Below are 25,579 nucleotides of genomic sequence, written 5' to 3'. Positions count from 1 at the left end.
GCAAGTTTATTTATATAGCACATTTCATACACAGTGGCAATTCAAAGTGCTTTACATAAACAGGAATAAAAAAAGACAAGTTTAGGAACATAAAATGCAGATAATAAAAATTATTAAAAATAGATAAAAACAAATTAAAATGAGTTAAAATAGGCTATAAAAGAATGAAAAAGAAAATGAAAAACATAATAGTGTGATCTGTCGGACGTAGCACAGTGCTCATTCAGTAAAGGCACCGCTAAACAGATGTGTTTTTAGTCTTGATTTGAATGTGCCTAATGTTGGAGCACATCTGATCATTTCTGGAAGCTGATTCCAGCAGCGGGGGGCATAGTGGCTGAAAGCAGATTCATCATAGCACATGTGCTGCTGCTGATGATGTGACAATAAAAGTGATTTGATTTTATTTAAACTACAAAAATGCACATCTAAGAAAAATGTCACGTAATGTACATGGCCTTATCTGTTCAGCTTTGTGCTTGTACTTGATAACCAAAACGGTGGACTACAGGGCCATTTATTGTGTGCCCATGAGCTAGGCTAATGAACTAGTTCTTAATTCTATATTTGTAACATGAGTTTGGGTTTAACAAAACATTAGCTAATGTTATGTAGTTTTGTTGATAAAATAACATTGAATCCTTGATATTAAAGAAATGAGCATTTTATAGGTTACTTTTGCAAGGCATTTAGCACTGATTTCAGCCTGTTTCAGCAGGCTGAAGATTAAATTGTTTAAGCAGCTGCACAAATCTGATTCAGTCTTTCTTCTTTCATTCTTTGGCATCTGATGCAAAGTTTGCTGCTGCTATACCGGGTAACTAAGTTTGCATATGATGTTCTTACTCCCCAAATCATACAGCTCTAATAAATGTGCATTTTTTCCAGAATTTCAGAAAAAAGTGCTGACAAAATTAATTGAAATGGAGGTTCAACGCCTTGGCAGAAATGAGCCAGCTTTGTCACCTACCCACATAAAGCAGTTGGAGTCAATGAAGGAGTTCCAGAGAGAGGAGCAACGCCTCACTGACACCAAAGCATTTACCACACTGGTAGGATTTACATATGAGCTTGTCTGTAATTTCGCCAGATGAGGTTGCATTTAGGGCATGCTGCAAATAAATAGATAACCCATATAGTATATCATGCTGATACTTTTCAGGTTATTTCTGGGGCCCACATGAAGAATATGTATTGGACATTTTATAAAGAAGCATAATAGGTCCATTTTAATGGTTTATATGTCTTGAACACACAAATTAATCCAGAAATTTTGATTTGATTCTGATTCACAAGCTCTAAATTTACTCTTAATTAAATTATTATTATTATCAATGATCAGAAAAAAATTTAATAATCAATATTTAGTTTAATCAATCAATTAAGTTCTAAAAAGTTAATTGTGTGTAATAAAATGAAAAAGTTATGCTGGGGAGAAAGTATTAAACGCAAGAAGTAAGAGGGGTGTAAAAAAGCATGAAAAGCCCTGGCAGAAGCTGAATTCTGTCGTTAATTAGAAAGCAACTATGACCTAATCAAGGTAAATTAACATTAGCTGCTTCAGTCTCAACTGATGGCCACTAAATAGGTTTCATATTACCAAGGAATCACACAGGAAACATTTAATGATGGCACTTATGCAACCTTATTGTTGCAAAACATAACTATTGGACTTGGTCACAGCATTTGTTAACTAAAGAACAGAAAAATGTCCACAGAACCTTCAAGATTGGAAGGCTGTTTGTGTGAAAGAATGGGCCAAAAGTATTTTCTACAAAGTATTAAATAAAGTTCAGTAATAGGGTTCAATACTTTTCCCAGTCATTTATTCATTCATTCATTCATTTTCTTGTCGGTTTATTCCCCTTTATTAACCTGGGGTTGCCACAGCAGAATGAACCGTCAACTTATCCAACACATTTTTACGCAGCGGATGCCCTCCCAGCCGCAACCCATCTCTGGGAAACATCCACACACACACACACACACTCATACACTACGGAAAATTTAGCCTACCCAATTCACCTGAACCGCATGTCTTTGGGGGAAACCAGAGCACCCGGAGGAAACCCACACGAATGCAGGGAGAACATGCAAACTCCACACAGAAATCCCAACTGAGCTGAGGATTGAACCAGCGACCCAGCGACCTTCTTGCTGTGAGGCAACACCACTACCTACTGCGCCACTGCATCACCTACTTTTCCCAGTGTCATTTCATTTTGTTACACATAATTTAAACCGTGAACATGTCAGTTTTGTTTACTTTGCACGAATGGAATACTTGGGTTGTTAATGACGTCTGGTAAATATATAGAATTTTCTTCAAAAAGTCAGATTACAGGCACTTTACCTACAGTTGCCTCTCCATGTTACATGCAGACCTCCAGTACTTCTCCTAAATTCGACATCCATTAAAAGTCCTGTGGAGAAAAACATAAAATAATATAAATCAATTAAACGACAACAACAATTCAAAAAAATACTTCAAATCAACTGTAAAATTTTTATAATTTTATTTCCTATAATGCACAAGCCTTGTCTTTTTACAGTTATGCATCTATTGTTTTTATATATGGTACCTAATCCATAATTTTGATATGATGAATGCATATTGTTTCAAAAACGTGGAAATAAACTATGCAGAGCTGTGGCCCTCCAGGAACTGAGTTTGACACCTGTGATCTAAATGAATGAAAACTTCCCAAATAGAGCTTTGGTGAACTCAAATCGCAATGTCAGATAGCTTTATTTTTCCAATATCGTGCAGCCCTAAATGTCATAACTGTAAAAAAAAAAAAGCGCTGGGGGGGTTTGTGTATTACAGTTAATAATATTGTGAATATTTTGCTACCTTTATCTCAGTTGGTGTTGTTTAATTGATTTGTATTATTTTATAAAAGGAATAAAAACATTATAATAAAATACATAATGAGTCTTGTACACAAAAGCAATGCTTATTGAATAATTTGCTACCGCTATTGGATAAGATGTAGTTAAATTTTTTAATTCATTCAAAGGGTTAATTTATTTCAAGACGTTAGGGCTTGTGCAGAATAATGGGTACCCATTTCTGTCTATTTGCCATATTTTGAACTCAAAATATAACAGTCGCAAAGAGATTTATTGAATTGAAACCGATAAAATATCAAACGTCAAAATAACTTTACAGCATGCACTGTTTTTTTATATTGTAGTGTAAGGTCCACCCAGTTGGCCCAATGCCGGTGTCCACTGGTGGATGAAGGTTAAATGCCTGTTCGGTCTTTCCAGTGCACAATGTTGATTTATATTAAACTTAGCTCATATCTGACTCCAATTTTAATATGAGGTGGTTTAAAATATTAATATATTTATCCTCGTTTTATCTGACTCCAATCATAAAACATTAAGAAGATTATATCAATATGTAATTTAGATAAATGTTTGAACCTTTTGTCTTCACTAGTAACTATTACATCTGTTCATTCGGGTGCTCATGTCGCTCAGAGAAATCGCCTCGGCCGAAGGACAGAGGTAATTGACTAATACGAGGATAATATATTTATCCTCGTTTTATCTGACTCCAATCATAAAACATTAAGAAGATTATATCAATATGTAATTTAGATAAATGTTTGAACCTTTTGTCTTCACTAGTAACTATTACATCCGTTCATTCGGGTGCTCATGTCGCTCAGAGAAATCGCCTCGGCCGAAGGACAGAGGTAATTGACTAATACTTTAGATGGCCGCTACCAGCGCGGTTGTTCTAAAATACTTTAGTTAGTCCCGCTTAGGTGTACACCTTTGAGTTAAGACAATCATCATTTCTAATTAGAGGTTAGGGCATCAATATAAATGTACCCGACTACTGGACTCTATAGTAACTTTGGTTTTCACCAAGTCCATGGTTTCCCATATGAACTTAATTTAGAATAATATTACCTTCAAACAAAGGTCGGGTACCCAATCTAGGTTAGTCGTGCAACACCTTGTTGACCTAGACGGAAGTTATCGCCCTTTCCACCTAAGTACACATGAATCAATATAAAGAGTTAGTCGGAACCCTAAAACACAATTAGTGTGCCCAATGCTCCATCTCAACTGGATTTTAGTCCCTCTACTGACCTGACGCAAGACGTGCGGAAACAAGGATACAGCGTAATCTACTTGAATTAATAATTACAGAGTTAGCAAAATATGGTCAAACATTACAATTTATTAGTCAGGTAAATGTATTATGCCAATTCAATCAGTCAATTCATAAATGATCAATACAAAACATCAAATTATCAAAGATAAATCCAAGATGAAAGATGCATACCTGACTTCAAAAGTATACATAACTAGGAGCAGGCTCCATGTTATGGGCTGATCTGGGTAGGCAGAATCGCCCTGAGCCTTTCTCAAACCTTACCTTAAATAATCCAAGAATTCCCTCAAGGAAGGGGGTGTGTGTATAACAAAAGAGCTTTCACACTTGGTGCCGCCTGTGGAAAGTCACACCCTTCACAGTGGTTCAAAAGATGCCTGAAGTTATATATTTATTGTTTTGATTATGTCTGTTTCTGAGAGAATGAGACCATTGTACCAATCGCACTGAGACATTTCAAATGATATCAAACATGATAGTTAAAGTCAGTTTGGTTAATCTATAACATTCAAACATTGAAATGACCATATGTGTGAGTTGGGGTGGATGAAGCTGAGTTTCAGCATACTCAGATGCAAATGCAGCAGGAACTGGTTTTTCCCGCATTCCCCCTGCTAGGTTGTGGAGTCAATTGGCCCTGTTTTTAGCTCTTTTGAATTGTCAAAGACATCAAAAATATTTGTAATATTTCAATTCTTACAGTAGGAAAGAACACTAATTATTATTTTAGCATAATTATTTTTGTGGAGTTTTAAAGAGACTCTGAGTTTGTTTAAAGACTTTGTATAAACTTTCAACAGGTGCTGTAATTGGCTCGAATCGGAGGAAAGGATGTGAGGGACTGCGTATATGAAGTCCTTGACAGGTAAGCTTCAAAGTATTAGCGGTACACTGACCATGTAATAACACAATCAAAATTACTCATTCATTCATTCTTTTTCACATAGTTCAATTCAATTCAGCTTTATTTGTATAGCGCTTTTTTACAATGTAGATTGTAAAAGACATAGTGTTCTTAAAGTGTTCACACAAAACATGAAAAAAGTAATTAATTAATCACTTAACTCAAAGTCCAGAGGTTCACCAAAAATATCTTCAAAGTAGTTCACATGTCTTTTGTTCAGAATATTTTTAGGCTACGAGAATGCTTTTTTTCTGCACGTTAAACAAAAACAACGACTTTAACAGTTTTATCTTCTCAGTGCCAGTGTAGGCGTTTACATATCTTGCTTGGTCGCATGGCCGGCACCTCTGACGTATCACCTTGGATGTTTGTGCACGGTCATCCGGGGTCGGAGGGTACATCAAACTCTTATTGTATGCTAGCCTCATCTTGAATATTTCTTAACATTAGGCCTGAGTAACACAAATAGTGTTTGCAAAATGCCCCTTGTACTGTAATGGTGACAAACTATACTGTTGTAAAACAACTCCTCCAGGAAAAATAGTTTTGAACAAGACTTGACTGTTTAAGATGAAAGAATGAATTGTTTATTTTTCTGTGCTATTGTTGTAAGGAATAAGGGATAGTTTAAAAAATAATATGTACTTATATCTTGCTGTTGTCTGTGGGCCAGAATTGACTGAAAATCTGCAACTGTTGGTTTAGGCCTATATTATTTTCATAACGTTTATTACTCCAATAAGGCAAGCAGCAAAAAATAAATTACAATATACAAACACTGGCCCAACTTGGTGTAAATTAGTATGACAGGCTCCCAAATATTAAAATGCATAATTCATTGATTTCCTTAAAAACGTTGTTATCAGTGTGAAAAAGGGGACTACAACTCCAAACAATTCACCAATGCAACTTCATTATCAATTTTGCTTGAATAAACTATTGATTTATACAGTTAGTTTACTAATTTACTGTTAAGGACCACAAGATTGCAAATCGCTTAACACCATAATCAGTGAATAATAAAAATTTGTACTCATCTCTACAGGCTCTTCAGTAATCGTCTCATGTCCCATTTCAACATGAAGGGAAAGGGGGACAAGGTGGCTCTTGAGACCTCCAACATTTACAGAGCAATGAAAGGTATGCACACATTGGTAGTTTGCAAAAAAATATAAAAAATATACAAAAACAAATATGTTGCTTCAATTCATTATGGACATTAAAACAAATAAAATAAATACAATTAAAAAATAATGTTTTAAATAATTAAGCTAATAATGTGTCCTCCTGTGAAACACATGGCTGATTATTCTATAAGGTTGTTAAAATTTGATAAGTTATTTATTTTACATTTCAAGTCAAAAATATTAACCCTCCTGTGAGAATTTAATTGTTCAAAAAATATTTCCCAAGATACTCGACAGAGAATTTTTTCAAAGCATTTCTAACAATAATTGTTTTAATAACTGATTTCTATTGTCGTTTCCACAGTGACAGTGCGTAGTATTTTACTATAGATTATGCCATTTTTACAGGATTTTATTACTGTGTGTGTATATCAGAAGTGGCATTAGACTTCCTCATTGGGGTTGTAATAATTTATAATATATTCATTCATTCATTCATTCATTCATTCATTCATTCATTATTTTCTTTTTGGCTTAGTCCCTTTATTAATCTGGGGTCGCCACAGTGGAATGAACTCTTCCAGAATATGTTTCATGCAGCGGATGCCCTTCCAGCTGCAACCCATCACTGGGAAATTATAATATATAATATTTTTATTATATATTCATAATCTTATGTGGTGCACCCAAATTTGTGCAACCACATTTGGTGATATAAATATATATATTTTCTATAAATAGATAATACTGTTTATTCATTTGAATTAAGACTAGCATCTTTTATTAATTCAGCAAATTGATATTTATCATTTAGTGCAATGTCCTGCAAAAGGGAAAAAAAGAGTGATAATGAATGAGACAGCATAGGGGGACCGGAACCTTTAATGCGATTATTTGTTCCCGGGTGCGTATACTGACGGAACCTCCGGTTTCTGGTTAGACGTAATCTGGAGAAAGAAGCGCATGGTCCTGTCTTGCTTTCGTCTCAGTGTTTTCATTCATTTTACAGGTCAGTACTGTGTTAAAACTGTCAAAGGACAAAGTTTTAGACGTTGTGTAAAGAATATATTTGTTGGAAACTGTACAGTGAAGATTTGGGTAACTTTTGGATGAGTTAAAGATGAAACACTTTAGGTAATGGTGTAAGGTCGGGCCGCGAGTAATCTCGCGATGACTCGCGCTATTATCGCGAGAGTTCGTTGGCGCGCGGTCATTCAGTCCGTCTGTAGTGTAAGTTAAATTTAAACACTTTATCTTTTGCTTGAAAGCAACACAGATCGCTCCAGTTGATGCTTAAAGTCTCCCAATATGTGTTTACATGTTCAGTGAGCTGTTTTAAAGCAGAGTGAATTCATAATAGTGTGTTAAGGAAGCATATGAGAGTTTTATATATAAATATATGCTATTTTGTTTACAGTTTTGATAATATTATTACTACTAATAGCTTTATTTCTTCAGTGTTATTTCATAAGGTCTGTTAAAGTTACTGTACATTTTCAAATCCAATATCCCAGTTTAAGTAAGCTAATTTTTAGCACATACAGTGTATTTTTGAGTGTTAAATAATACTTTTGAATAATTAACATGTGTGATAGTACTATATCTCAGGGAAATTAATGCAATATTGCAATGTTGTTTGTAACTAGTAGAATATCTACTCTGATTTGAGTGAATGTGCAGCAGAAAGATTTTATATATCTGATTGGTGAAGCTAATTCATGTAAATGCACTTTATTTGTGTTTAATATGCAGTGAATATGCTAGACAGAGAATGCATTTATTGTAAGAGATGTATTTGAGTTTAAATGATTTAATAGACGTAATCTGGAGAAAGAAGCGCATGGTCCTGTCTTGCTTTCGTCTCAGTGTTTTCATTCATTTTACAGATCACAATTCTTTTTGTTATTGCGGCCACCGCGCCTGGGGCCCGTAACAAACTGTGGGGGCTCGTCCGGGATCTCTCCTCTTCAGTCGTCGAGGGGCAGATCCAGTGATACAAGGACCGTGACAACGATTGGGCCACTATTTCAGCTAAGCCAGCTAGTGGGTGTCCAAGGAGAGACGACGATCAAAAGTGAAAGGTATCCTCGCCTCAAAAAGGGAACCGGTCTGCTGTAAAGACAGAATAGTGCGCACTTATCACTACAGAGCTACAGTAAATGGTAAAAAGAAATAACTAAAATTATACAAGCAGAATGGCAACAGAACGGAGAAAATTGGCCTGGAGCATCAGAAGGCGCTTGTTTGCACTCTCTAACATACAGCTCTTCGAGCTAGCCATGAATATTGCTACAGACAATGTGGACCCAGTCCAGTTTAAACAGACTGACGAAGAAAGCTGCATGGACTATGTCACTTCCTACATTCAGTCTGACACACTGCTACAGCTAGAGGATGAGGGGTTAAGTCAGCTCCTAATATTGAGTGACGAAATAGACCAGATCATTAAAAAGAGTTCCAGCACCGAGTCCTCAGTCAGTGAAGTAGCTGAAATAAATACACTCGCCACGCCCATTCCCCATTCGTCTAACATGATTTCAGACTCACCACCATCGTCTGATAATGCATTAGAAAACATAGAAACACAGTCAATAGCAGAATTGAAGAGAGTGTACGAGGAGCTAATTGAGCAGATGAAGCAGCGTGAAGCTACAGTGCCCCAACCCGCTGCAACAATCAGTCAGCCCAGCCAACCACAAGTAAGCTCTAGGACACACTTCACTCAGGAGAGACCAGCCACCATAACAGACCTTTCCTATCTGCCTCGTAGAGAATTTAAATTATTTGGAGGACAGATTGGGGACAACAGCTCTGACATCAGCTACAACAGCCTCACTAAACAGATTAATGAGGGCCTAAAAGAAGGATTTACAGAAGCGGAAGTTGTTAGGGGCGTACTGAGAATTGTCAAACCTGGCACCTTTAGAGATATGCTTATGCTAAAAGATGAACTGTCAATTTTTGAACTTCAGTGCTTTCTGAGGTCTCACCTTGGAGAAAAAGCAGTAACTGAAATGTTCCAGGAACTAATGTGTGCGAGGCAAACCGAACAAGAGTCACCCCAACAATTTCTGTACCGTATGATTGGACTTAAGCAAAAACTCATCTTTCAGTCCAAACAGGCTAACACAGACATTTCCTATGACCCAAAGACTATACAGGAAGTGTTCCTTCACACAGTCTACCAAGGTTTGGGCGTTAAGTATGCAGACTTGAGGCAAAGATTAAGACCCCTTACTTTAAACAACAATGTTGCTGATAAAGAAATACTACGAGAAGTCACCAGAATAATTAGTGACGAGAACGAACATCAGCGTAGGCTAGGTCAGGTAACTCGCCAAAAGCATTTACAGGCCCAGAGTGCTGTACTTGAAACAAAGGAAACAATCCCAGCCAAAGGACAGAACGCTGCCCAAACAATTCAACACCTCGCAGCCCAGGTACAAACCTTAACCGATATGGTAGCCAGCTTAATGGAGCTTAAAACAGCAAATCAACACCAATTCTTCCCGCCCCCAGCCACTCAGAATCCCCCCTACCCCAACTCAAGTCCATTTCCCCAACAACAGTACAGTCATACCTCTCAACCTCCCACCAACCAACACATAGCTCCTTCAAAGAAAATGTTCCTCTGTCAAAAGTGCACCGAGCTAAACCTCCAGGACTGTAGCCATTGCTTTGTGTGCGGTGAGTCTGGACATCGAGCAGTTGGGTGTCTAAAGCGGACGAGGACTCAGGGAAACGGGAACCGGTCTCTGTCGAGGGACAGCCAGAGGCCAGCACAGACCCTCTGTCCCAGTCTGTAAAGCCTGCTCCAATACAACCTGCAAAACAACGCACCAGACATCAGAAGGAACCCCACATATACTCTTGTCAAAGCATGAAAACTTGTCAAGTACCCCTAGTAGGTAAGAAGAGTACCTTAAAGTGTTTGATTAGTGGCTACCCTGTAACTGTATTGTTCGACTCTGGCTCCCAAGTAAGCATAGTAGACAGGCAGTGGGCTAAGAAGTACATCACCAACCATCCTGTAAGGCCTCTAAGAGAATTGATGGATGATGAACTCGAGGTTTATGCGGTTAATGGCCAAACAGTCCCATATGATGGATGGGTTGAACTCACAGTTACACTCGCTGGTCACGAAGACCCCAATCTCACAGTAAAAGCCCCATTTTTAGTCAGTCAGTTGCCACTTCCTCAACCATTAGTCGGAGCAAATGTGCTTGGTGTTATCATCCAAAGACAACAATCAGATAGGGATGCTAATGCCGTCCTTTACAGCCTTCTACGCAGAGCTTTTGAAGTTGATGAGGAGCAAGTGGCGGCCATAGTCAATTTCATACAGGTGCCGCAACAAACAGACTGTACCCCAGCCACAGTGAGGGTTGGCAAAGACAATGTCATTATCCCAGCTGGAAAAGCAGTCCAAGTATGGTGCAGGGTACCTCCAAACTTTGGCATCACTGACCCCTTTGTCCTGTATGAACCCCTTGAAGATAATGTTGCTTTAAGACATCTGAGTATAGGAGAGGGACTATTAGGAGTTAACATGACACAGAGACCTTATGTCAAGATCCCCATATCCAATCACTCAAAAGATGATGTGCTCCTGCCAAAACGGACAGTGCTGGGAACGATCCAACATGTTGCCAAACTAATTGAAACAGAAACACTAGAAACAACCTCAAGCCAATCTACACCAATCACAATATCTGCTACAGGTGTAGACAAAACCACCCCTCCTTGTGATTCTCCAACTGATTCTTGGCTGCCGCCAGTTAACCTTACTCACCTCAGTCCAGACCAGCAAAAGTCAGTTGAAAAGGTGTTAGTTGAAGAGTGGCGAGCGTTTTCTCGTGACAGTGGTGATATAGGTTGTATTCCCTCACTACAAATGGAAATCAGACTTAAGGATGACACACCAGTGCAGAGAGCCTATGCATCTATCCCAAAACCTCTTTACAGGGAAGTCAAGGAGTACATCCAAGAACTGTTAGTTAAAGGGTGGGTTGTAAAATCTCAGTCCCCCTATGCAGCCCCTGTCATCTGTGTGAGGAAGAGGGATGGAACGCTACGATTGTGCATCGACTACCGCCTCCTAAACAACAAAACAGTCCCAGACAAACATCCACTTCCGCGAATCCAGGACCTCACAGACTCACTTGGAGGATACAGCTGGTTCTCAATCCTGGACCAAGGCAAAGCATATCATCAAGGGTTCATTGCCGAAGGATCTAGGTACCTTACTGCATTTACAACCCCATGGGGGCTCTATGAGTGGGTGCGAATACCCTTCGGTTTGTCCAATGCACCGGCGGCCTTCCAACGGAGTATGGAGGAAATGTTAGATACACTGCGGGATGAGTGTTGTATTCCCTACCTTGATGATGTGCTCTGTTTTTCAAAGTCATTTGATGAACATGTCCAAGTGTTGCAGAAAGTTCTCAAGGCCCTACAACGCCATGGAGTCAAACTAAAACCAGAAAAGTGTGAGTTGTTCCGCAAAGAGGTTCGGTATGTTGGTCGCCTAGTGTCTGCTGAGGGAGTGAAAGTGGACCCTAAAGATATTGAGGAAGTGCAAGCACTCAAACACAGGAAACCCCAGACAGTAGGAGATGTCAGACAACTCCTGGGATTTCTAAGCTATTATCGAACCTATGTGCAAGACTTTTCACGTATTGCAAAACCTCTATATGATCTGCTTCAAGTCAAGACTGACATATCCCACACCAAACCAGCCAAAGGCAAAACAAAGCATCCCCAACAGTCCTCTCGAGCTCCAATACATTGGGAACGAGAGCACCAAGATACTCTTGAGCGCTTGATTGACATGTTGACCCAGCCACCAGTGTTAGCCTATCCTGACTTCACTTGCCCCTTTATACTTCATACAGATGCATCGCAGAAAGGTCTAGGAGCAGTTCTGTATCAGAATCAGGACAACAAGATGAGAGTAATAGGTTACGGCTCACGCACTCTAACACCTGCCGAACAAAACTACCACTTGCACAGCGGAAAACTAGAGTTTTTAGCCCTCAAGTGGGCAGTTTGCGACAAATTCAAAGATTATCTGTTCTATGCACCCCATTTCACAATCTTCACAGATAACAATCCCCTAACCTATGTTTTAAGCACAGCTAAGCTAAATGCTGTCGGACACCGCTGGGTCGGACAACTTGCCGACTTCCGCTTTGATATAAAGTATCGCCCAGGGAAAGTCAACATTGATGCAGATGTGTTGTCTCGCTGTCCACTTGACATCAATACCTTCATAAAAGAGTGTTCGGAGGAACTGTCACAAGACGCAGTCAATGCAGTTTGGGAAGGGAACAGGAAAGCAAAACAAGGAGATGTACCATGGGTTGCGGCCCTCAGCCTTGCTTCCTTAGATCAGCCCCTCAAAGAGCCACTGCAGACTATCAGTCATGATGAATTAGTCCAAAAGCAAATGGCAGATCCGGTGATTGGGAAAGTCCTAGAAATGAAGGTAAATGATATCACACTATCAGAAGATAACCGAGCTAAAGCTGACACTAACACCAAAAGACTTTTAAGAGAATGGAGTCGATTATACATAGAGAATGGCCTTCTGTACAGAAAGACCACAGAACGAAAACAGTTGGTCTTGCCCTCTGTTTATAAACAAGTAGCTCTCACACACCTTCATAACAACATGGGCCACGTAGGCGTAGAGAAAGTCTTGAGTCTGGCCAGGGAGCGTTTCTATTGGCCTTTCATGAAGCGAGAGATTGAGGAATATGTCACGAGGAAATGCCCCTGTATCAAACAAAAGAGACCGGCAACACATGAAAGAGCACCCATGGGAAGCATAACATCAAACGCCCCACTTGAACTAGTTTGTATTGACTTTCTCCACTTAGAGTCTTGCAAAGGTGGCTTTGAGTATATTCTAGTTTTGGTGGACCATTTCACCAGGTTCGCCCAGGCGTACCCCACTAAAAATAAGGCAGCTAAGACAGCAGCAGACCGTCTTTTTAATGATTTCATTCCAAAGTTCGGATACCCATCTAAACTCCACCATGATCAGGGCCGAGAATTTGAAAATGAACTTTTCAAATCTCTCAGACAACTCGGCGGTGTGGGCCACTCAAGGACCTCCCCATACCATCCTCAAGGCAACCCCGTCGAACGACTGAATCGGACTCTGTTACAGATGCTTCGTACCTTGGGAGAAAAGGAGAAACAAAATTGGAAGGACCATTTGCCCCATGTCATTCACGCTTATAATTGTACTAAGCATGAGGCCACAGGGTTTTCACCACATTACCTGATGTACGGCAGACATCCCCGTCTTCCTGTAGATCTTCTTTTTGGCCTCCAGACAGCAGATGATGAAACACCACACGGATTTGCTGATAAGTGGAAAGGGAAGATGGCGGAGGCATACCGCATAGCAAACACAAACAGTCAACAGTCAAGCCTTAAGGGTAAAGTACACTATGACAAAAGGTGCAAGGGAGTAACACTACAGCCTGGAGACAGAGTACTGGTGCGCAATCTAAACGAAAGAGGTGGGCCTGGCAAATTAAGACCTTACTGGGAACAGACGATTTACATTGTGAGAGAGCAAGTTGGAGACAATCCAGTGTACAAAGTAAGTCCAGAGACAGGAGGACGTCCATTCCGTACACTACACAGGAACTTGTTGTTGCAGGTAAATGACTTGCCAGTAGACATAGTCCAGCATCCCATTGCCAAGCCACAGAGGAGAGATAAAAGGCCCAAAGAAAGATCAAAAACTCCTGACCAATCACAAAGCTCAGAAAACAGTGATTCGGAAGGTGAGACACCTGTGTACTGGTTTCCTGCTCCTGTTAACCATCCTCAAATTGAACACCCACAAGCAACTACGCCAACCCACATTGTGCCACATCACAGACCAGAGTCACACAAGAATTGCCAAGTGGAGCAGGACACATACATGAATGCTGAAAAGGAACAAGTGATCAGCAGGGATAATGTGGAAAGTGCAGACTTACCTCTGTCAGATGATGTCCAGGAGGAACCTCAGCTTCATGAGGAAATGGAGATTCAAGAGTATAGCCCTCAACCAGTATCATGTCTTGGACCAGAACAGGACCTAAACCTAGAGACACCACCCCGCTTGAGACAGTCCACTAGGCAGAGACAACCAAAGAGGATATTTACTTATCCATCACTAGGCCAGCCAGACTATCGGACTTGTCCTACTGTGAACACAGTCAACGTCCAGCCGACTATGTATCCTTTATTGCATTACCATGCCTTTTATCCCCAACCCCCTCCCATTACATCGAATCCTTACTTGCAAATGCCATATGCAGTTGCTTGCTTTTGAAGTGAAAGACACTAAGTAAAAGTTCAGAGACACTGCATAAGAGATTGTTTTGAGACTTTTGAAAGTTCATAGATGTTAATTGTTGCTATGTGTATTGTTATCTGTCAGTTGTTTAATTGAAGTGTCAGGAGCCACTTTTATTGCTGGGGAGCGTGTGGTGCACCCAAATTTGTGCAACCACATTTGGTGATATAAATATATATATTTTCTATAAATAGATAATACTGTTTATTCATTTGAATTAAGACTAGCATCTTTTATTAATTCAGCAAATTGATATTTATCATTTAGTGCAATGTCCTGCAAAAGGGAAAAAAAGAGTGATAATGAATGAGACAGCATAGGGGGACCGGAACCTTTAATGCGATTATTTGTTCCCGGGTGCGTATACTGACGGAACCTCCGGTTTCTGGTTAGACGTAATCTGGAGAAAGAAGCGCATGGTCCTGTCTTGCTTTCGTCTCAGTGTTTTCATTCATTTTACAGGTCAGTACTGTGTTAAAACTGTCAAAGGACAAAGTTTTAGACGTTGTGTAAAGAATATATTTGTTGGAAACTGTACAGTGAAGATTTGGGTAACTTTTGGATGAGTTAAAGATGAAACACTTTAGGTAATGGTGTAAGGTCGGGCCGCGAGTAATCTCGCGATGACTCGCGCTATTATCGCGAGAGTTCGTTGGCGCGCGGTCATTCAGTCCGTCTGTAGTGTAAGTTAAATTTAAACACTTTATCTTTTGCTTGAAAGCAACACAGATCGCTCCAGTTGATGCTTAAAGTCTCCCAATATGTGTTTACATGTTCAGTGAGCTGTTTTAAAGCAGAGTGAATTCATAATAGTGTGTTAAGGAAGCATATGAGAGTTTTATATATAAATATATGCTATTTTGTTTACAGTTTTGATAATATTATTACTACTAATAGCTTTATTTCTTCAGTGTTATTTCATAAGGTCTGTTAAAGTTACTGTACATTTTCAAATCCAATATCCCAGTTTAAGTAAGCTAATTTTTAGCACATACAGTGTATTTTTGAGTGTTAAATAATACTTTTGAATAATTAACATGTGTGATAGTACTATATCTCAGGGAAATTAATGCAATATTGCAATGTTGTTTGTAACTAGTAGAATATCTACTCTGATTTGTGTGAATGTGCAGCAGAAAGATTTTATATATCTGATTGGTGAAGCTAATTCATGTAAATGCACTTTATTTGTGTTTAATATGCAGTGAATATGCTAGACAGAGAATGCATTTATTGTAAGAGATGTATTTGAGTTTAAATTATTTAATAGACGTAATCTGGAGAAAGAAGCGCATGGTCCTGTCTTGCTTTCGTCTCAGTGTTTTCATTCATTTTACAGATCACAATTCTTTTTGTTATTGCGGCCACCGCGCCTGGGGCCCGTACACTGTAAAAGATTATATGTTGACTTTACTTAAAAGTGAGTAAACCCATTGCTTTAAACATGATTATTTGACTTTACTTTAAAAGAGCAAGAAAACCAGTTGCCTTGACCTTTCTTAATCAATTTACATTATAACTATAAGTTAAGGCAATTCCAAGTTACACAAACAATATTTGACTTTACTTTGAAAAAGTGAGGAAACCTGTTGCCTTAAAATCATTAAATAAATTATAATTTTAAAATGTATGTCGACATAATAGTTTCAAGTCACACTGACAAATAAAAAAAACAAATATATATATATATATATATATATATATATATATATATATATATATATTAGTTTTTTCCTAAACCTTAACTAAAATCTTTAATCAGTAATTCTTCTTATTATGTTCCCCTACAAGACACATACCTGTATAGCTTATATACAATTTTTAATCATCAAAAAATCAACAAGTATAAAAAAAATTTCAATACAGTTATGCATTATACACAGCCTGTGATGAAATCAGCTAAAATAAAATTCAATCTCAGCAGAATATCATTAAACAACTTCACATACTGCAGCTTCATGACAATAGAATTGAAAAGAAAAGCAACAATCAAGCAACAGTGAAGCAACAGTGAATTAAACAATGGTTTAATTCACTGTTTGACCATGCCAGTACATCTACTCAGATTATAATGGGAATATAAAATTTAATTTTACTGAAATTAGTATAATAAACAACATAATTCTCAGCAGTGAATTTTCAAATGTCATTTAACATCTTAATCACTCAAAAGACACAGATATTAGGAATCAGCAAATGCATCTCAGTGTAACATTTCTTGCTGCAGTGTATGCTGGGAGTCATGGATGAGTTTTGAATGATTCTCCCAGCATGCACTGCAGCAATAAATGTGTTAACATCACTGAGGTGCATACACATATTCTTAATCACTGCTGCGTATTGTGTTTAGATTATAATTGAAGATTATTTGTCTATTTTTAATGAGATCAAAGTTTACACAATCGCCAAAATAAAAAGAGCACATTTTCTGCCATAATCAATCAGTGAATAAACCATCACAATATTAGTGCTTTTCTTTTTATAAAAGCTTGTCTTATAACAACTAAGGAGAAACTAATATGAGAAATTTAGTCAAAAAGCCAAAGCAAACACTTTTCTCAATACATCTTTTAAAGATGTAATGTTTTGGTGTGATCACCGGCAGTGTTGCACATTCCCTCTCATTCACATTAGCCACTAAACTAAACTACATATCCCAACATGCACTGCACTCACACATCGGTTCCAGATCACCCCTTGTTTACACACACACACACACACACACACACACACACTAGTGGAAGCATCTCTCTCATTGGCTGTAGGGGTGATCACTATTTTCAGTCAAAACTCATTTCACACGGCATGATTTGAATCGCCAACAGCTCCAGATATTTAGCATACCAAATATCTCATGGGCATCAGCGACTCATCTGCAATTGTCTCAGATTTGATAGTTCATACTGTGTGATTGTCACGCACATGTACGAGCACTGATTTGCCTGTGATATCAGGTATTTGTCACCGATTTCTCAAAACCTGTCGGCGAGTCAAAATCGGGGCTAAAATCATGCAGTCTGAACTCGGCATTATCTGCAGTAATCTTTTGTCTGACCTGTCTATACTGTTTATGTTGTTTTACCGCCTGCCCCGACCTCTTTGACTGTGACTTTTACTATTCTTTTGGATACCTTCATGCTACCATTTGCACCTGTTTTGACCATTGCCTGCCTGACTAATCTTTGATAAACTGCATTTGGATCTGCACCTCTGTTAACATTAGTTTTATTTCAGCTGATTTTATCCAGCTATGACTGAAGTCAGGTGTAGTTTTGCGTTTCTGCTGTTATTCTGCTTGTTACCAGCAGACTGTAATTGTATTGCTAAATTGTTTTATGCATGTTGATTTTCAATAATAAAAAAATCCAATCTTGTGTTTTTAGGAGAACATAATAAGACGCATTTCTGATTAAAGAATTGAGATTAAGTTCAACAGCAAATAAAAAAGTTTTTGTTTAACAAAATAAATTAATCACTGAATAAACAAATATTTTTAGCTTTTTTTATTTTTTATTTTATTTAACTTTTATTTAAATTGTTACAGTGATCCTTTACTTAATTTTAAGACAATGGGTGTCCTCACTTTTTAAACTCAACGTTAACTAAATTTTTTTAAAGTTTAAAAAGTTAAAAAAAATAAAGTTTAAAAGCAAAGGGGGTCTTAAAACTAACTTTTTAAAAGTAACTTCAACTAATCTTTTTTTAAGCAAGTTTATTCATTTTTAACTTACTTACAACTTACTGATTGCCAAATATCCAAAAGAAAAAGTGTACTTGCTGCTTTATAGAAGCCACAGTGGGCCTTTCACTTCGTTTAATTCTCAAAGAATGTGATGACGATATCGAAACTCGCCAATTAAAACCCCTATATCAGCAGCTCTCTGACACTCAAATCGTGGGATCAGGAGTGAATAAACATTTTTTATTTTTTTTGCAATTAATTCTGCCTACCAGAACCAGCCGTTCAGCACCGCTGCTGCGGACAGCTACCAGCCGCCAGTTTGATGATGTGCCTGGCGTTTATCAAGTGTTTATGTTGTAGCTTATTTCTTTGAATATTTATTTTAAAGCAGTAAAGCCTACATTTATTTACATTTAATTTAAAATAAAAAAAAATGAAGTGGTCATTTTCTTTTTTTTGCCTGAACACTGTCTTTTTATTTACCACGCATTTATGCATTTACATTTACATTTAGTCATTTAGCAGACGCTTTTATCCAAAGCGACTTACAAATGAGGACAAGGAAGCAATTTACACAACTATAAGAGCAACAATGAATAAGTGCTATAGGCAAGTTTCAGGTCTGTAAAGTCTAAGAAGGAAAGTATTAGTAGTATTAGTATTTTTATTTTTTATTTTTTTTGGGTACAGTTAGTGTGATATCCAGAGTGGCAATTGCAGATTAGGAAGTGAAGTGGAGACTAAATAGTTGAGTAGTTGAGTGACTCTGCTGTTCTGATGCAGTTAGGGAGTTTATTCCACCAATTGGGCAGATTGAGCGTGAGTGTTCGCAAAAGTGATTTCTTCCCTCTTTGGGATGGAACCACGAGGCGACGTTCATTCACAGAACGCAAGTTTCTGGAGGGCACATAGATCTGCATAAGTGAGAACAGATAAGAAGGAGCAAGGCCAGAAGTCACTTTGTAGGCAAACATCAGAGCTTTGAATTTGATGCGAGCAGCAACTGGCAGCCAGTGCAAACGGACTAGCAGCGAAGTGACATGTGCTCGTTTAGGTTCATTGAAGACCACTCGTGCTGCTGCGTTCTGGAGCAGCTGAAGAGGCTTGATAGAGTTAGCTGGAAGCCCAGCTAGTAGAGAGTTGCAGTAATCCAGTTTGGAGAGAACAAGAGCTTGAACAAGGAGTTGAGCTGCATGTTCAGATAAGAAGGGTCTGATCTTTCTGATGTTATAGAGTGCGAATCTGCACGATCGAGCAGTTCTAGAAATGTGGTCAGAGAAGTTTAGTTGGTCATCAATCGTTACTCCAAGGCTTTTCATGCGTCTATAAATAACAAATTGGACAAAATACAGGCAAGCAACATTCAAACTAAATAAAAATACACTATTTAAAAAATGGCTAAAACTGTTTGTCTTCATGCGGAGCAAATATGGTGCGCTTTGAGGCAAGTCTGTCACCCTATTTTAAATTTGGTTTGGTTTTAATGAATTGTTAAAGCTATCCTATAAAGGATTTAATGGATTATAGCAGTGGTTCTCAAAGTGGGGGTCGGGACCCCTTGAGGGGTCGCGGAACAATGAAGGGGGGTCGCCTGGTGATTTCCAAAAATCTACTTATTATTATTAGGCCATAAGAATTACCATATTTTATCCATAACCAACTGAAGAGAAAAGAACAGTCATTTATAGTAGCTTATTTACTAGTTCTATTGGATTGCGACCCCTGGGGTAAATACATTATATTAAAGACAGCAATAGCGTCAGATGCAGCAGATTGATTTTCTGGCCTATTTACAGCACTGACATACATTAAAAAAAATTTAAACAAAGAATAGACTTGGGTCTATTGGTGTGTGTGTGCCATTGCATGCAAGGTTTCTGTATTTATAACCACCTCAGAGGATATTGAGGGTCGCGAGTCACTGGCATTGTTATTTTAGGGGTCGCGTGCTGAAAAGTTTGGGAACCACTGGATTATAGTACTATAATGTTTGTATTGGTCATTTAAATCAAATTGAACAATATATTAATTAGGTTAATGGTCGAATTTAAACAATTTAGGAATAACCCAATTTGTTTAGGCTCTGCTCAGTGGAAAGCGCAAAATGAGTTAAGTTTATTATTAATTATCTTTATTCTTCCAGCAATTTTCAGAATAAATTTCACAAATTAAAATGAACACTGGACGCGCGATTTTAGTGCTGAAATTAAGTTTAGAAAGCGTTCCTGGCTTATTGTGGTAAAATGACTTGAATAAATGAAGCAGAATGAAACTGCAATGGCACAATTGGTGATTTTGACAATTAATTTCTCCTTAAATGGTATTCGTTCTTGTTTATTTTAGAGATAACTGATGACAAAAAAACGTAGTAAAATTAATATACAAATTAAAGCAAACAAAATTTGTTCTAATAAGACAATTTTTTTCAATAGAAATATAAAATTATAAAAATTATTACCACGCCCTTATAGAAAAACAAACGAAAAACAAGTAAAAGCATATAAAGCATATACAAGTATTATTTAACTAAATAAAAACAAGAAACAACAGTTACCCCTGCAAAAGCAAGGGTGTGCTTTGATGCATCGCCTGTCACACTCTATTTATTTATTTATTTAAAAATATTTTTATTAACACTGGAACCAGAATTCTAGAATGGCTAGTTCTGTTTTCAAATAAGACGTCATATTGTCACATCATATTTGTATTTAAAGCTTCTTCTGAGATATAAGAATAAAGCATGAATGTCTGTTATAATATTTTTTAAGTCATTTATGTCATTAATGTTAGAAATACATGTGTACATTAAGGGAAAATCAGGGTATTGATGTGTGGGTTTGATTTTTAATAAGTATACTTAATAATACATACTGTTATAATAAATATTTATAAGCCACAGACAGGGGATAGTTGGTTCGCAAAACCATTCCAACCATGTGTGCAAAATCTTGTTGTTAAAATAATTATAAACATTATTATATCCATTCAAAGTATATGGAAAGTGACAGACCCAGCAGACAACTCTCTCTCTCTCTCTTCACACACATCAAGCAAACATGTATGTAGTCTGCAGACTACAAATAATAGTTGTTGATATTTCTTGCTTTTCTGTTAAAATGACTAAGAACATTTAAAAAAATTTGTAAATCATCACTTATTTAATCGCTTTATTGTCTTTGAGTATCTTAATTCAATTTAGTGTGGGTCTAAATAAAAAATGTGGCAAGTAAATTTATATAGTAAAATTATATAATACATTTAGCTATAATAAAGGATTTGGCTGTGTAGAGTATGGCCTGTGCCAATCTTGCGAAAAAACTTTTGTCATGCAACATTCAAATATAGTAAAAGAAAAAATAATAAATACAAATTGCGAGTCAGGGAGCTGCTGTGTAGGGTTTTAATTCTTTTCCAGTTTATCTTTAGTTTCAATTTCGTCCTCACAAGTAGGTGTATACCGAGAGAATATTTACAACATACGCCGAGCTCAGCATCTGTTGAGATTCAACCACGATCTCTTAATCAGTGAAACCTATACATTTTTACTTTCCATCTTCTAATTCTTACTGTAAAAAATAAAGCCCAATGAGCATATCCTGTGATTATGATGTAATGGTTATGCCAACAACAGATTCAAACAGTGCTATTGTCTATAAGAAAATATGTACTTGATAAATGACTTTAAGCAATTTTTTGTTGTTGTAACTTATTTATAAGTTTCTGTCTTTTAAATTACAGCTGCAGTAATGAAATGGAGCAAGGATGCTACAGAATAAAAAATAAAAAATCATGCATCCGAGCACCTGAAGCATGCACCGGCAAGAAAGGGAGGAGCCGGACACAGAAAATAATTTTTCTGTGCAATACTTCCAAAATAATCCTTCATCTGAGAGTTTTCATAATTTGTAATTTACAGATCTCTTTAATAGTTTTTGACATAAATGAAATTATTACTCATATTAAATATGAATTTAATTATAATAAATATAATTAATATAATATATTAATAACAATAATAATAATTGTTATTATATAATATAACTAATAATAATAATAATAGAATAAAAGTATTAGGTATAGAATATTATATCAATTAAATCATTAGTACTGAATACTCAATATTCATTATTATTGTTCTAAAAATGCAACTCTGCAGTTTAACAAGTGACTTTTGTTGAAATGTTTAAAGGTTTGAAACAAACTATTTCTATTTGTTTTGATTGTTTATTAAATATTATTTTTTTCGGCTGAACTGTTCTTTAATGCATGTTTCTGGTCTTATTGTGAATTGGATTGTTTGTTTGTTCTTTAAATAAAAATGTTTCAATTTAATGTGCACTGTCTGTTTATTTGTCCGGTGGGTGTTAAAGTCATTCAAAAGAATCACAAAAATACATAATACAAATAAATAAAAGTAAATAGAGAAAAAAGACGTCAAAAATACTGCGAAAGGACATCAAAAACGTCGAAAGGACGTAGAAAAAAGACGTCGAAAAGACAATAAAAGACGTCATAAAAATTTTCATTCTGTCTCTTCAGAGGACCTAATTTCAACGTCTGACAGAGACGTAGAAAATACGTCTTTTGGACATAACTTTGCTTGGTGGGTACTAACCTCTGTTGTTATAAAAAAATAACAGGACCCAGGGGCAAGGTAGGGAAGAGTGAGGACAGGTACAAGAAGTATTTGGAGTAAGCCAACAAATTCATAGACGTAATTAAAGGGGTAGTTCACCCAAAAATGAAAAATCTGTCATCATTTACTTTTCCTTTCCAAACCTGTTTGACTTTCTTTTTTGTGTTGAACAGAAAGAAGATATTTTGAAGGAAGATGCTGTAACCACACTATTTTACTCTATTTGTTTTCCTTCTATGAAATTCAAAGGTTACAGGTTTTCAGCTTTCATCAAAATATATTCTGTTGTGTAGAACAGAAGACACTCAAAACTTAAAGAGTGAGTAAACATTGAGGACAATTTCTACTATCCCTTTAAATAAGGAATGTTTTAATGGATATTGTGTTTAATGTACTTGTCACTTGGAAGGATTCATGTTTGCCTGTAAATGTGATTTTTGTCCAATCAATCTGGGAACTGAAAAACATCCTTTTTGGTCATTGTGTTGTTCCTCTTTTTGTTCTTTTAGCAAAAGTAAAGCCCTTAGTAATGCGTTACAATAACAGTACATGAATAATGATGTATTAAACTAAACATTATTTTAATATGAATAAATGATCAGTTAAGGCATACACTGATCAAATAACCTTAACTACAACATGAGTCACCTGAATTCATGTGTGAATAACGGCTACCTTAATTACTTGTTAGTACATGTTGTTAATTAATGTATTAATTAATATTTTAAGTTTAAGCTAAATGTAACCAACATGAACTCGTGAGCTGAACTCATGTACAGTATAGTTACGTTGTGACTTACTTCATCATTAACCAGCCTGATCTCATGAGGAAATGTAAGTATTTTACGTTTTGTGAGTTTTGTGAGAACTCGTACGAGTTGAGTCATTCGAAAATGTACAAGTTTAAAAAAGAGGTGTGGCACTCAACCCCTCCCCTAAACCCAATCGTCATTGGGTGATGAGCAAATCGTACTAAATTGTACGAATTAGATTGTATGAATTCATACAAATTAGCCACTAAATTAAAAAGTTACGAATTGCCGTAAGATTGCGTTGCATTAACTCATCTTTATGAACCCCTGTGTTTAAACTGTTCATATTGATGAAGCCAGAACACTTTAATATTCCTTTTTAGTGTAATCGCACTTGATGGACATGCATAAGGAGTTCATGAGTAATTACCAGGGGCAGACTGGCCATCTGGCTGACCGGGCACTTTCCCGGTGGGCCGACGTACTTTTTGGGCCGGGCTGATCAACGTCTTATGATCTGATCGGCTCATAAAAGGCTTAGCAGCCTATCGTTTTTTTTTTTCTGCCTTATTAATTGACGCTGCTGTGATCGGTGACTCTCTGAAAGTAGATGCTTTTTTTCCCGGACAGACAGACCGGGACGGCCTATGTGACACTCTGCAGCCCATTGGTTCTTTTCTGCATTGACATTGGGCTGGCCCAATCACAAAGTCCTATTTTGGACTCCGTGTGAGCGTGCGTCGTCTGTGTGTATTTGTCAAAATAGTCGAGAGTTAGAGAGAAGGGAGGCGCAGAGAAATCGCGGGAAATACACCGGCATTTCATTTAGAGGTTCTGAAAAGTTCTCTGTTCATTCTAGTACATGGTTAAAAGCGCAAATCACTTGACCACACACATGCACACTCTCTGCCAAGAGCTGCAGCCAGTAGTTCAGTGGGTGAGCATAAACCCCAGGTGAGAGTATAGTGCATGTCAGACAGTTCATCTGCTGGATGATCTCATCTCACTATAGTTGTTAAACGTGATATTGAATTCATCTTGATGTCTCTATCTAACAACTCTTCTGTCTTTTGAATCACTTGTTCTCAGTTAACTGTTTTGGCTGAGTGCAACGATAAGCTATGTAACCACATACACTGATTCTGCACATTGACAGATTGCTTACCTTTATCGTTTAAATTTACTGTACGTTATACTGTTATAATGGCCATTATTGGTTATTAGAACTGATATTCTGCAAAAGAGACAGGATAAAGTTCATTCTTTTCAATGGAAATGAAAGGAGACAGTTATATTTAAGCCCTGTTTTGTTATAAATATGCAGTAAAGATGACGCTCATATAAATATGCAGCTACACAAGGCTGTTTGGTGTCTGTTAATCATAATATCAAAACGAAACAAATTTGACTTATATTATGTTTTTATTGTTTAGATGGTGAAACAGCAAGCAGGATGAGGTGAAAGAGGTTATAAAGTACACTGTTCCCTTTGAAGATTTACCCATGCATTAGCAGGCAGTTTTTGTTATGTTTATTATTGAATATAGGCTGAGTGAATAGTGTATTGAATAAGCTAAATTGGCTGTAGTGTATGAGTGTGTGTGAATGAGTGTGTATGGGTGATTTCCAATATTGGGTTGTGGCTGGAAAGGCATCTGCTGCATAAAACATGCTGGAATAGTTGGCAGTTCATTCCACTGCGGCAACCCCTGATAAATAAGGGACTTATGCGAAGAAAAATAAATGAATGATAGTGTATTTTTTAGAACTCAACAAATATCTTTATGGACAGTAAACAGAAATTAAATTGAGATTAAAGTTTGTATTTATTTATTTATTTCATACATATGGCTTTTGTGTTTTATAGAATATGAGTTGATAAAAATATTGGACGTGCATAGATAGATAGCATTTTGATTGAATTTAGTGGGCCGCTCTGGGCCAAAATGCCAGGGCCGATTTTTTGCCCCAGTCCAGCCCT

At 37.2% G+C, this 25,579-nt stretch overlaps 1 pseudogene; it reads left to right on the top strand.

The window, feature by feature from the left end:
• Nucleotides 1–22,061, top strand: part of LOC147840206 (uncharacterized) — a 34,596-nt pseudogene extending 12,535 nt beyond the window's left edge.
• The last annotated feature ends 3,518 nt before the right edge of the window (nucleotides 22,062–25,579 follow it).

This window comes from Danio rerio, chromosome 16, assembly GCF_052040795.2.
Source record: "Danio rerio strain M-AB ecotype USA chromosome 16, GRCz13ab, whole genome shotgun sequence".
In the NCBI taxonomy this organism is placed as follows: Eukaryota; Metazoa; Chordata; class Actinopteri; order Cypriniformes; family Danionidae; genus Danio; species Danio rerio.
This window is presented reverse-complemented; position numbering and strand designations above follow the sequence as displayed.